Source organism: Jaculus jaculus, chromosome 3 (assembly GCF_020740685.1).
Source record: "Jaculus jaculus isolate mJacJac1 chromosome 3, mJacJac1.mat.Y.cur, whole genome shotgun sequence".
Classification (NCBI taxonomy): Eukaryota; Metazoa; Chordata; class Mammalia; order Rodentia; family Dipodidae; genus Jaculus; species Jaculus jaculus.
This window is the reverse complement of record NC_059104.1, coordinates 34,880,009-34,894,663: the sequence shown is the minus strand read 5'-3', so window position 1 is coordinate 34,894,663 and position 14,655 is coordinate 34,880,009.

Below are 14,655 nucleotides of genomic sequence, written 5' to 3'. Positions count from 1 at the left end.
CAACTTATTGCTTAAAGAATTAAGCACTGTAATAAGACATATGAAAATCTACTGTCTTGAATAATGGCACATCCAGAAGCCATAGATTGTTACTAGAAAATTTTTAGTGCCAGGCATGGGAAACCTTCCAGAGAGTTGTTGGCTAGGGAGGTCTATGTTGCCTCCAAAACATTATAGGCTACTGCCATGGCCCTTGGTTTCCCATGAGAAAGAGATGGTAAGACCCTATTGCTGAAAACTTCACATGCCTGAGCAGCCAAGTCACTGAGAAATCAAGCTGGTGCTGAGCAGAAAACCTTCTCCCTGTAGCCCAGCCAACTGAAAGCTGGAAAAAAACTGAACTGTATGCAATCTTATGGGAGACAGAAGTCATCACCAGTGAAAACAGTGGACACTGGAAACTTCAAGTTTGGCCAAACAGGCCAAATGACTGAATGAGTGCAATAGGGGCATGTCTGCTCTGGGGGAAACCAACTGCTCTCTAATTGGACTGAAGGCCTGTTCTATGGGAGGAGATACATGCCTGGTACTAAAAACCTAATCAAAAGCCTATGGCAAGGGAGGTCATGAGCCTTAGGGGTATAAAGCCTGCTCTTGTCTGGATAAATGCATATATTACTCTCACCAAATTGCCCTGAAAGCACTACACTTAATGTTCATATTCATATATTTTTTAAATTTTTTTAAATTTATTTGAGAGCAGCAGACAGAGAGAAAAAGAGGCAAATAGAAAGAGAGGGAGAATGGGCACACCAGGGCCTCCAGCCACTGCAAATGAACTCCAGATGCATGCGCCCCTTGTGCATCTGGCTAACGTGGGTCCTGGGGAATCAAGCCTGGAACCGGGGTCCTTCGGCTTCACAGGCAAGCGCTTAACCACTAAGCCATCTCTCCAACCCCATATTCACATATTAATGCTAATCTCACTTCTGGTTAGAGAAGCTTATCTTTTCAGATGGCGATGACCACCTGAATGACCCAAAAAGCAACATAGTGCTGAAAAGAAGGGACGAAGGAGTGTCCAGCACTGAAACATCTCACACCCTCCAAGGCAAAGGGTCCACTGCGGAAGAGGTGGCGGAAAGAATGTAAGAGCCAAAGGAAGGGGACCACTCCTTACATACAACTGTCCCGACAGAATTTGGCCTCGATATCCAAGACCACACAATGCCTCGTAATACCTACACAAGACCCTCATAATAGGATAAAAAGATAATGACATCAAATTAAAAGAGAGACTAGTGGAGAGAGGGAGGGGATATGATGGAGAACAGAGTTATGAAGGGGAAAGCAGGGGGTGGGAGGGAAATACCATGGTTTGCTGTCTGTAAGTATGAAGTTGTCAATTATATATATTTAAAAAGGAATGAAGCATTGTGAGCCCTTTGTGACTCCACTTGGAGGGGGACCGACTCTTGGAAGCTTGCATCTGGTCTCCCATGAACTTCCATGTGCCTTTACATATGCTGGCCAGGACTTACCACCTTTCCTTGCAGTAAGTCACCTCCTGGCTTTGGCCATGACTGTGTTGAATCCAATGACCTATAATGAATTAGCAAATCTGAAGGAAGTATCAAAGACTTTCAACATAAGCCCCCACTGTTCTTGTAAAAATCATTTAATTAGAGAATTAGTTTACATCACAACATAGAAAGGGTATATAAGGCCTAGAGAGATGGCTTAGCAGTTAAGGCACTTACCTGTGAAGGACCCACATTCGCTGCCTCAGATCCCACATAAGCCCGATGCATATGGTGGCACATGTGTCTGGAGTTCATTTGCAGTGGCTGGAGGCCTTGGCGTGCCCATTCTCTCTCTCTCTCCCTCTCTCATAAATATTAAAAATATTTTTTTAAGCTTTAAAAAAAGAAAGGGTATATAAAAGAAAAGCATTAAAAAAGTAGCATTGGAGAGATTGATTAGTGGTTAAGGTGCTTGCCTACAAAGCCAAAGGACCTAGGTTCAATTCCCCAGGACATCAGCCAAATGCACAAAGTGGCGCATGCATCTGGAGTTTGTTCATAGCAGCTAGAAACCCTGTCATGCCCATTCTCTCCCCGCCTCCTCAAATAAATTTTTAAAAAATTTAAAGAAGAAAAAATATGTAAAATTAGGGATTTCCTAAGCACAGTAACTCAAGAATCTATAACAACTGATTATAATCATAACTTAATATGCTAGGGTTCATTAAGATTTTTTTTTTCTTTTCAGGGATAGGGAGATTGCTCAGTGGTTAAAGGAGCTTGCTTGCAAAGTCTACTGGCCCTGGCTCAATCCCCAGTACCCACGTAAAGCCAGCTTCACAAAGTGGAGCATGCCTCTGGAGTTTGTTTGCAGTGGCAAGGAGGCTCTGGTGTGCCTATACCCTTTCTCTCTTCCTCTCAAACATTTATGTACTTATTTCTACTTTTTATTTGCCTTTTGGTTGTTTTCAGCCAGACATGGTGACACAAACACCTGCAATCCCACCAACTTTTCCTGCAGTGATGTGAACTAATATCTATTCACTCCACATAGGGCACCAATGAAGACCACAGACTCCCACTAAGTGTAGCTTAGTGAACCAATGAGCGTAATAACAGGAGCATGGGTGAGAGTGCACTTATGAGCATGGGCAATTTATGGGCGCCCACACCACTAAAGACGAGTCCCCCCAAAGAAGAACCTCTGTCTTCAGCCGTCATTAATCACTTACATATTCTCGCGAGGAGAGGGGGCTCTTGTTCTGCCTGAGCTCTCCACGCACTTGCTCCTCCTTCCACAGGGAAACGTTGGTGGGCCCATCCTTGTATCTCCAGTGGGTAATCACGGTCGCTCTGAGATCTAGATGACGTTGGCTGTGTCAAGCCCAGGGGACAGTATTCCACAGCACCCCACCACTTCTTCCAGCTCTTTCATTCTTTTTTTTTTTTAATTTTTATTTATTTATTTATTTGAGAGCGACAGACACAGAGAGAAAGACAGATAGAGGGAGAGGGAGAATGGGCACGCCAGGGCTTCCAGCCTCTGCAAACGAACTCCAGACGCGTGCGCCCCCTTGTGCATCTGGCTAACGTGGGACCTGGGGAACCGAGCCTCGAACCGAGGTCCTTAGGCTTCACAGGCAAGCGCTTAACCACTAAGCCATCTCTCCAGCCCACCTTCATTGCTTTTTGTTAATTTATTCATTTTTTTTTAAATAAAAAGGTTGCACCTGTAGACCTCCTTCTTTCCCTGCCCCAATTCTGCTGAGGGTCTCCGGTGGGGTAATTGGTATTCACTGTGGGGACCAAGAGGCCTCCGTCAGTCTCTGCTGGGATGGAGAAAACCTGGTGTCTCACTCAGGCTGTTCCCACCGCCGCTGAGGCTTACAGTCTCTCTTCCCACCTCTTCTGTGATATTCCCTGAGCCTCGCTGGGCAAGATGGAGATCTGATTTAGTGTTGCTTTCTCTGTAAACTCTGGATCTCTGTTTCTATGAGGTTTGAGTAACCACAGCACCTGTCACCATTTCTCTGGAACTGGTTTTCAGGCTAGCTGTGAGAGCAGTGTTCATGTCACCATGTCCTAGGTAGTGACTTGTAGGTCCTGACAGATAAGGTAAAGGTGACCCATCTCCTAGTAGACAGTCGGCTCTCTCCGCGTATTCTTCTCCATCTGTAAGGTAGGACAGATTCTCCAACCAAAAGTGAAAACAGATTGAATAAAAGGGTATAAGCCTAGTTATTAGAGAGATTTATGGATGTGTATATCCACTCTTCTTAGTTAGAGAGCCGTGGAGGTTCTCTCTGGAGCCTGTTGGTTTCCTGTTCTACAGAATCTGGCTTGGTTCCCAGAGCAAGATATGGGTGTACCCCCACTGAGCGGATCTCATGTCCAGTCCGTGAGCAGTTGGTTACCTACAATGAGTGTGCGCCACTGGTGCAGAAGTGCACACTTCTTGCTCGGCTGGTTGAAGTTGTGACTGGCAGGATCTCCTGCTTAATCAATCAATTGCAACTGCTTCTCTCCAGCCGCTCTCGTAGGACCTTCCAGCACTGTGAGGGCTAGCCGGGAGGGAACCAGATTTCCTCAGTTCTAGCATCATCGCTGGTTGTCCTGTGGCTGCAGTCTGTGGTGTCTTCAGCAACAGGGACTTACCTTTCAGCTCTTGCAGGTAACCAAGTGCTTTGACAATAGCCTGTATTATTTTGGACACCTCACGTCTCCCTGACCAACAAACAGCTCACTGTGAGGGGTGAGGGGGGACCCAATTCCAGCCCTGGGAGTTGCCAGCGAGCAACCGTGGTTTTAGGTTAATGCTTTCTCCACCTTTCATGGAGCTCTTCTGTCTGGGTGCCCCTCCCCCTTATTGGGGGTAATGACTTGCGGAGTGGTATCCTGAGCAAGCTCCCTGTGGGATTGATTCATGCTGCGATTAGTTGTGTATATTCCCCCTAAGCCCTTCTTCCTCTACCCCCTTAGCCTGTCCATGCCTTCTTTTCCTTTATTCTTTCCTTCTTTTTGCTGATCATTGACTTGTTGTCCAGTAGCCCTTCCTCCCTTCCCTCGCTAGTTTCCCTTTTTCCTCTCTTCATTCTAATGCCATATCCCTATTGTAGACATTTATTACAGCTCACAATTCACTGATACTGGACCAGGGTAGGACTGCATATGAGAGAGGTCGTGCGGCATTTATCTTTTTTTTTTTTTTAATTTTTATTTATTTATTTGAGAGCGACAGACACAGAGAGAAAGACAGATAGAGGGAGAGAAAGAATGGGCGCGCCAGGGCTTCCAGCCTCTGCAAACGAACTCCAGACGCGTGCGCCCCCTTGTGCATCTGGCTAACGTGGGACCTGGGGAACCGAGCCTCGAACCGGGGTCCTTAGGCTTCACAGGCAAGCGCTTAACCGCTAAGCCATCTCTCCAGCCCGGCATTTGTCTTTCTGAGCCTGTGTGACCTTGCTCAGCATGATTTTTCCCAAGTCCCTCCATTTTCCTGCAAATTTGGCCATTTCATTTTTCTTTGCCACTGAGTAGAATTCCATTGTGTATATGACACAAACGCATCACGTCCCCACACATTTGCTTTTAAGTGACTAGAATAGGCCTTCTTCTCCCTGTCCCTCCACCCCGCCTTCTTTTCCCCTTTATTGCCTCTTGACTGCCTTAGCATTTCATGTGCCAGCTAAAATCACTCAGATCTCCCAGAGACTCTTCTGTCTTGTCAATCTCATTTCCACATGGGGCTCAGCAAACTCAATCCTTATTATCCCTGCTGGGAGCACAGGCCTGTCAGGCCTCATAAACTGGGCATCACACACCTCTCTGGTGCTTAGTTCCTACAGCCATGCCTGTTTTCCTCCATTTCTGATCTTTGATATTCATGGGGACCTCAGCTGGCAATAACCACGTGTTCCTAAATGGCTCATATAAGCCAGTCCATCAAGAATTGATTCCCCTCTTGTTGCCTTTGATTATGCAGCCTTTGTTTCAAGGAGGGATGAGTAGTCAGTTTCTCCACTTTGGAACACTCGGACTGATCTCACCTATTCCTGTCCCACAACCTCAGAATCCTGGCTAATGTGTCTTCTGTCATCCGGCTCTTACTCTTCCCCTCTTTCCTGTCCAGTTCTTCCCGTGGGTTCCCAGGGTTACTTAGCACAAATCTAATTCATACTTGCTCCTTTATTTATTTACTTTAAAAACATATTTATTTATTTGCAAGTAGACAGAGAGATAGAAGAGAGACAGAATGAGAATGGGGCATTGGGGCCTCCAGCCACTGCAAACAAACACCAGATGCTACCATGTGCATCTGGCTTTATATGGGTACTGGGGAATCAAACCCAGGTCATTATGCTCTGAAGACAAGACACTTCATGACTTAATGGCTGAGCCATCTCTCCAGCTTTTTTTATTTTTTTTTTTAGATTTCAGACAAGACTGTAGAAGATTTAATGGAGAACTAAATGTATGAGTTACAATTAGTCATAAAACATTTCTCTGTTGAATAATTTCTTCTAAGTATAAACCATAAACTGAGAAGATATGTTGTCTGCCAAGGTGGTTTCCCATTGAAGGTTTGGCAAAGCTTATGTGTGCGTGTGCGTTTCTCTCCTAAACACAATGAACAGTTTCTCCTTTTGTGTAAGGGGGGGCGGGGCTTGCTTAAATTCCAGCGGGTCCATCGTTACATACAAACAGTGCAGTTCAAGTTTGTATGGGATGAGGGCAATTTGTAACCACACGACCAACTGTATGTTAATTGGCCCAAACTACCTACACTTATCTGCAAATGGTGGGGGGAGACATGAATGAGAATGGGCGGTACAAGGGTTTTGACACTGAAAACAAACTCCAGTTAGATGTGCTACTTTGTGCATCTGGCTTTACATGGGAACTAGGGAACCGAACCCCGGTGTGGTGGTTTCAGGTGTCCCCCACAAACGTAGGTGTTCTGAATGCTAGGTTCCCAGCTGATAGAGACTGGGGAATTAACACCGCCAGGAGGCAGTGTATTGTTGGGGGTGGGCTAATGGATGTTTCAGCCAGTGTCCCCTTGCCAGTGTTTGGCACACTCTCCTGTTGGAATTGTCCACCTTGTGTTGGCCAGGGGGTGATGTCCACCCTCTGCTCATACTGTCGTTTTCCCTGCCATCGTGGAGCTTCCCCTCGAGCCTGTAAGCCAAAACAAACCTCTTTTTTTTTTTTTTTTTTTTTTTTGCCCCACAAGCTGCTCTTGGTTAGGTGATTTCTACCAGCAAAGAGACACCTGACTGCAACACTGGGCCATTTCCCCTAGCCCCTTGATGGTCCTTGCTATCCCCGGGATGTCACTGACCACCTACCTCCCCGGGCACTGGAGGAACTGGAGGGAGCAAGGTGAGTTCGATGGGGCAACGAACCACCTGGGAGACAGTCTGATGGGTCTTGATTCATTTATTCAAAAGAGGAGTGGGGCGGGGGGGGCGGGGAGGGGTGTGCACGCCTTTAATCCCAGCACTCGGGAGGCAGAGGTAGGAGGATCGCCGTGAGTTCGAGGCCACCCTGAGACTACATAGTGAATTCCAGATCAGCCTGGGCTAGAGTGAGACCCTACCTTGAAAAAACAAAAACAAACAAACAAAAAAAAGTGGGGTGGGGGTGGGGAATGGGTTTATAAACCCTTGGGAAAGGTTGAGAAGGCACATACAGAGTGTAAGGTGATTGGATACATAGGTTCATGGGTTGCTATCTAAGTGGCTGGTGTTGGAAGGCAGAAGTTGGGAGGGAGACGTTGTAAGGCAGGTAACAGAAGTGGTGGGGAAAGCTACGTGACTTCAGCCACATCTCGGATGGCTACAGCAGCAGGGAGACTGTTTTCTACCATATAAGGGTCTCCTGAGCAGCTGGCCACAAGGTCAGGAACTGGGGGCAAAGATGAGGCACACTACGACCTCCTGAGAAGGGAGGGCCAGCTCTGGCGCCAGAGTGGGTTCCCGACGGTAAGGCCGGCTGCGACCCCCACAGCGCAAGGTCCCTGGCCATGTCCAGCAGCCCAGGCCAGCTATCTCACAGTCTCAGCCCGTGTTTAGCAATGCCCCACAGTCCCTGAGCCAGTGGAGGAGGTGATGGAGACAACTCATTTAGTGCTGAACCTAACTTGCACTTCTTTATGCTTCTGACCCCACCCTGACCCTTAAGAAATGGCAAGTAGGGCTGGAGAGATGGCTTAGCAGTTAAGCGCTTGCCTGTGAAGCCTAAGAACCCCAGTTCAAGGCTCGATTCCCCAGGACCCATGTTAGCCAGATGCACAAGGGAGCGCACATGTCTGGAGTTCGTTTGCAGTGGCTGGAGGCCCTAGAGCACCCATTCTTTCTTTCTCTCTCTCTCTCTCTCTCTCTCTCTCCCTCTCTCTTTCTCTGTCTGTTGCTCTAAAAAAAAAAAAAAAAAAAGAAAGAAAGAAATGGCAAGTAAACAATTGCCTGGCAATTCAGAGAGTAGTGTGGAGGATAACCTCCAAGTCTTTTTCTCATTGTAATTCTGTCCTACATAGGTAAGTTCTTTCTGGGTAAACAGTTTCACCTCAGCTCCATATGTCTGATCACCCATAGCAAAGAGCACAGCCGGTCTGTTACGTGCTTTTAGGGATCACAACATATTCTCTAGTGTGTCAGCTCTTTCAGGAGCATCCCTATATTCATGCACTGGATCCATTCATCAAGGCATGCTAATCCACAAGGGCCTCCAGCCACTGCAAACGAACTCCAGATGCGTGCGCCACCATGTACATCTGGCTTATGTGGGTGCTGGGGAATAGAGCCTCGAACCGGGGTCCTTAGGCTTTACAGGCAAGCATTTAACTGCTAAGCCATCTCTCCAGCCCTCTAGTTCCATGTCTTATCACTCTGAGCAGATAAGGTGGCAGCTACCACAGCAAAAAGCCGTACCATTCTGTTCCACATGGGGACCCATAGCCCTATCATTATTGCCACCTTCAGATGGCTTAGCTGCAGTGGCCTGTCCCATCACTCATCGCTGGGACAATGCTGCTGCTCCTCCCTCAACTCATCTTCACTTTGGTCACATCCCTGCTTAGGCACAAGGCATTGTATTAACTGTCCCTGGAGAGATGTGAACATCTTCATTCAGGATAAGACCAAAGGAATGATACTACACATGCCTAGCTTGAACTAATGAGTTTATTGACGTGATAGGCACACCGACAAGGGGTAACTTACAAAAGAACCAGCAACTTAACAGGTGGTTATACCTCCGAAGAAGAGATCCCCCAAAAGAGTCTCTGCTCCAGCAACTGTTAAGTGATAATATATTCTTGGGCGGGGGGGGTGGAGAGTCTTGGCCATTGTGAGCCATCTCTGCACTACCTGGTGAGCTGCTTATGAGCCCTTCATACACCCCCATATGCCCCTCATAAGCCCTCTCCCCACTTCATGAGAAAATGTTAATGGGCCTAATCTTGTGAGGGTCTCCCTGCCGGTAACCACAGCTGCTCTGATTTCAAGACAGCTATGGCCATGCCATGCCTAGAGGACAGCATTTCACAACACTGAGGCAAGAGGATGGTTATAGTTACTATCTTGTCGCTGCGTCAAACACCTGACCAGAAGCAGCTTATAGGAGGAACGGGTTTGTTTCAGTCTTAAAAATCCAGGGGAAGTTCCATTAGGTCAGAAGAAGCTGACTCACTTCCAGAGATTCATAGCAGAGAGACACCCCCAACAGCCTGCGCTAAGTGCTTTTTACACATGTTAGGGCTAGACAAGATCCACCCTCAGTGACATACCTCTTTTAAGACACCTGAGTCTATGGGGCAATACTTTCAAACCATCGCAAGGATCAAGAGAGGCCAGTGTGGGCTACACAAGTTCAAGGCCAGCATGCAACACATAATAGGACCCTGTCTCAAAATGCCAAAATAAATAAATTCTTTTTAACTGGTGCCAGGTTATTACCCATGATGACATCCAGCACATTGAAGTTCCCTCTATTAAGCAAGATAGAGACAAAATTCATAACGCTGATCTTAGGAATATTTGGCTTATCTAGAACTATCTTTTCTTTCACCTTGTAGTGACTTAATTTTAATAAGTTTATTATAAAATACAGTCAACAGAACATACTGCATTAGTTGGTACCCTATGCTACATGCATGTTGATGCACTGAGTTTATAATCTTTGAGTCACTGTTTTTCTACTGATTTAACTGGAGGATTTTAAAAAATATTTTTGTTGCTTTTTTAAAAAATTTATTTGAGAGAGACACAGAGAAAGTGAGTATGGGCACACTAGGGCCTTCTGCCATTGCAAACAAACTCCAGATGCATGTACCATTTTGTTTATCTGGCTTTTCATGGTTACTGGGCAATCAAACCCAGGACATTAGTCTTTGGAACAAAGTGCCTCTAACCTCTGAGTCATTTCTCTGGCATGGAGGATTTTCTTGTTTAATTAATTAATTAATTAATTAATTTTTATTTATTTATTTTTTTTTAGAGAAAGCAAGAGCAAGAGAGAGAATTGGCACCGCAGGGCCCCAGCCACTGCAATGGAATGCCAGGCGCTTGCACCACCTAATGGGCATATATGGCCTTGTGCTTGCCTCACCTTTGTGCATCTGCCTTACATGGGGTCTGGCAAGAGATCGAACATGGGTCCTTAGGCTTCATAGGCAAGTGCCTTAACCACTAAGCCATCTCTCCAGCACTTTATTTTTGAGATAAGGTCTTACATGGAGGCTGAGGCTGGTTTCAACTTCACTATGTAGCCAAGGCTACCTTCACCCAGTTCTCCTGCCTATACCACCTGAGTGCTTATAGAAGACATATGTCACCATATTCTTACTAACGTTTTTTAATGTCATGATTTCTTTGTTTTTCTAACCTTATTGTGTGTATTCTTTCTAGTCATCTCAAGACTCTTCAAATGAGCCATGTAATAAGATAACCAAAAAATAAAGATGAATATTGATTGATTCTGTAACATCTCTAGGAAACACAAGAGCATGAATATTATAAAGCCACACACTGAGAATTAATCACCTATTACCAAGCACTGTAAGAAAGAGAGGTCGGACTGACCAAGAGTCAGATGTACTTGAATCTGATGCAAAAATAGTACAACAATGGGCTGGAGAGATGGCTTAGCAGTTATGCGCTTGCCTGTCAAGCCTAAGGACCCCAGTTCGAGGCTCGATTCCCCAAGGACCCACGTCAGGCAGATGCAGAAGGGGAGCACACATCTGGAGGTCCTTTGCAGTGGCTAGAGGCCCTGGTGTGCCCATTCTTTATCTATCTATCAGCCTCTTTCTCTGTCTGTCACTCTCAAATAAATAAATAAATAAAAATAGTACAAATCCCAATTCTCTGATTTCAAATTCTTCAAATATATGTTCCTCAAGGAGTCAAAAACATTTTATACAGCCAGGCATGGTGGTGTATGCCATGCCTTTAATCCAAGCACTTGGGAGGCAGAGGTAAGAGTATCACTGTGAGTTTGAGATCTTCCTGAGACTATATAATGAATTCTAGGTGAGCCTGGGCTAGAGCAAGACTCTACCTCAAAAGCCCTCCACCCAAAAAATAGCTAAAAACATTTTATACATATTATTAAATAATTTTCCCAGCAAACTTAGGAGTTGTTACCACTGTTTCCAACTGAAGAAATAGGTAGTCATTTTTCTTTTTAAGGGACTGTCTTTCTAGCCTCCAAATATGTATGGCCACAGTGGGAAATACGTTACCAAAATGGGCTCTCCATTTAGTACCCAGCGGTCTCTATTCAGTCCCAGGGTAGACCCATGTTACATAGCAACCAAGGAACCAAGCCATCTGTCTGCCCTCCCCTTACAACCCACTGTTCACTAGTGGAGCAAGGACACAAGTATGACACCAATAAAACTCCCATTTGGAGACAAATGGGAAGGTTGAAAATCACTGGTTCACAGCAAGGACGATTCTTTAGAAGCGTTCATAGGTGAAGACCTCCTGCCCATGGTACAGAGCTAACTCTGTGTGTTCACTCTTCAACCATGGTGTGTCAAAGAAGCAAGTGGGCCCTTCAGCTGATTTTTACCATTATGAGTTATTAAATGTGATTTTTCCCAACTGAGAAGCCTTGTGAAAATTATCTTCTTCACCACTATATCCCAATTGCTCTGCAAAGTGCCTGACACACAGCTGTTCAGTAAATAATTGGGAAGTGAACACATGGTGTAACGGTCTTAGACATTATTTTCAGTACAAATTAAGAAACAGTAATTTGGAGTTCTATATCAGTCTTCACTGAATCTTGTCAGAATATATTATTCTTCCTGAGGCAAGACCACTAATTTGATAGAGATTCTTTACTTACAAAGCCATACTTAGATGTTCATTGAGTCCTTTTAAGCACTGCACACACAAACAGGGTTGGTTGTTTGCTTGTCTGAATCTCAGAAAGAGAATTTGACTACCCAATCCTGAGTTTCAGTTTGGGGAACATTTTCACCTGCCAGTGGTCACTTGGGTTACGGCAGTTTTGCTGCTATGGTAAACATGAAACCATAGACATGCATAAAGATACGTTAGGGCTCTGGAAGCAGAGGTGCTAGACCACAGGACATACACAATTCTACTGCAGAAGGTAACCCAAATCATCTCTGGAAGTAGTTGAATCAATTTACCAATTCTGCTCAGCAATTGATAAATTCTCATTGGTGTTACCTTCTTCTACATTTATCTTTTAATTTTATGTTACTCTAGCCCAGGCTGACCTGGAATTCACTATGGAGTCTCAGGGTGGCCTCGAACTCCCGGCAATCCTCCTACCTCTGCCTCCCGAGTGCTGGGATTAAAGGCGTGTGCCACCACGCCCGGCCTACTTTGTTTCTTTTTATTAAGAACATACTTAGGGTTGGAGAGATGACTTAGTGGTTAAGGCACTTGCCTGCGAAGTCTAAGGACCCAGGTTCAATTCTCTAGGTCCCACATAAGCCAGATGTACAAGGTGGTGCATGCGTCTGGAGTTCGTTTGCAGTGGCTAGAGACCCTGGTATGTCCAGTTTCTCTCCCTCTCTCTCAAAAAGAAAGAAAGAAAGAAAGAAAGAAAGAAAGAAAGGAGGGAGGGAGGGAGGGAGGGAGGGAGGGAGGGAGGGAGGGAGGGAGGGAGGGAGGAAGGAAGGAAGGAAGGAAGGAAGGAAGGAAGGAAGGAAGGAAGGAAGGAAGGAAGGAAGGAAGGAAGGAAGGAAGGAAGGAAGGAAGGAAGGAAGGAAGGAAGGAGAAAGAAAGAAAGAAGGAAAGAAAGAAAGAAGGAAAGAAAGAAAGAAGGAAAGAAGGAAGGAAGGAAGGAAGGAAGGAAGGAAGGAGGGAGGGAGGGAGGGAGGGAGGGAGGGAGGGAAAGAAAGAAAGAAAGAAAGAAAGAAAGAAAGAAAGAAAGAAAGAAAGAAAGAAAGAAAGAAAGGAAAAAGAAAAAAGAACATAGTATGAAAACACCATGTGTCAGTACCATCTTTTCCCTTGACCTGTCCTTGTCCCCATTCTGCTGAAGGCCCTCCTCAGTGGGGTTGATGATATTTCCCATGGGGTTGTGGGTTATGTGTTGTGGGAGCAGCAGTCAGTTATTGGGGGAGGCAATGCCTCTGGGCATGATGTCTCAACCTGTGGCTCTGACAATCTTTCCACCCCCTCTTCCACAAAATTCCCTGAGCTGTGGTGGATGAGTTTTAAGTCCACTTCAGTGATGAGGTCTTAGGAACCTCTGAATCTCTGCTTTGGTAGGTGTTGAGTATCCTCAGGGTCTGTCACCCTGGTGCTGGTTGTCAGGCTCACCATGGAAGCAGCACTTTCACTCATCTCCCCACTTCCTCTGTGGTTTCAGCTGGGTCTTGGCTGAAATGTGAGGGGTGGTTTATCTCTTAGGTCTTGCCGTCTTCTGAAAAAGAAAAAGGTTCTCTACGCACACCCTCCCTTGCAGGGCATCAGAGAGTTCTACAACATTTGTTGTTATTTTGTGGGGTGGGGGAGAGAGTTTCTAAGATAGGGTCTCACTCTAGCCCAGGCTGACCTGGAATTCACGATGTAGTCTCAGGGTGGCCTTGACAGAGGAAGAGAGAGACAGAAAGAGAGAGGGAATGGGCATGCCAGGGCCTCCAGCCACTGCAAACGAACTCCAGACGCGTGCATCTGGCTTTCGTGGGTCCTGGGGAATCAAACCTGGGTCCTTTGGCTTTGCAGACAAATGTCTTAACCGCTAAGCCATCCCTCCAGCCACTTCTACGTTTTTATTTCCCTAAAAGTGCAGGTTTCCTATGGAACTTCCCAAATCTCTTGTTTGAATGTTATATAATTTTAGAATAATCAAATTACTTTGTTTGCAATGATGAATTTTAAATTCCTATTTGAATGTTTATTCCAAATCACATTTGAATATTAAAATGGGTATTGATAGTTTGAAGACTTGTTTTCCCAGTTTCCTTTGCTCTGTCCAAAGCCTCTACGAAGCTGTTGGCCACTCACTGGTGTCTTTCTGGGCTCACATATTCCTCCACATGCATTTCCCCTGCACCACAGAAATCACTGTCCTCCAGTGTCTATCCCTTCTTCCTTACTGCTATGGGACTTAGGCAGCTCAGGCCATTATTGTGGGAATTTGCCTCCAACAGTGAGAGATCCATCCTTTGGCTATAGTTCCTTTTAGCACTAAGGGAAAGCTGGGAAATGTCAAGGAATGACTTACAACCAAGACTGGAAAGACCTAAGACATTTCTACTCAGAACCTACTAGCTGCAACTCAATCATGTGACTCTAGTTTACCTGCAAGAAAGGCTGGGAAACAATGTTCCAGTATGTGCAAAGAAAATGCATACACGTCAGACAATTTCTAGCACACCAGGGCCAATCGTCACTGTAAATGAACTCCAAACGCATGTCCTACTTTGTGCACCTGGCTTATGTAGGCACCGAGGATCCAAACCCAGGTCATCATGCTTTACAAGTACTTTACCACTGAGCCATCTCTTCGGCCGGCTATCATTTTGTTTGTTTGGTTTTTCAAGGTAGGGTCTCACTCTGGCCCAGGCTGACCTGGGATTCACTATGGAGTCTCAGGGTGGCCTGGAACTCACAGCAATCCTCCTACCTCTGCCTCCCAAGTGCTGGGATTTAAGGTGTGTGCCACCACACCTGGCTTTATTATTTTTAATGATTTTTAGGCT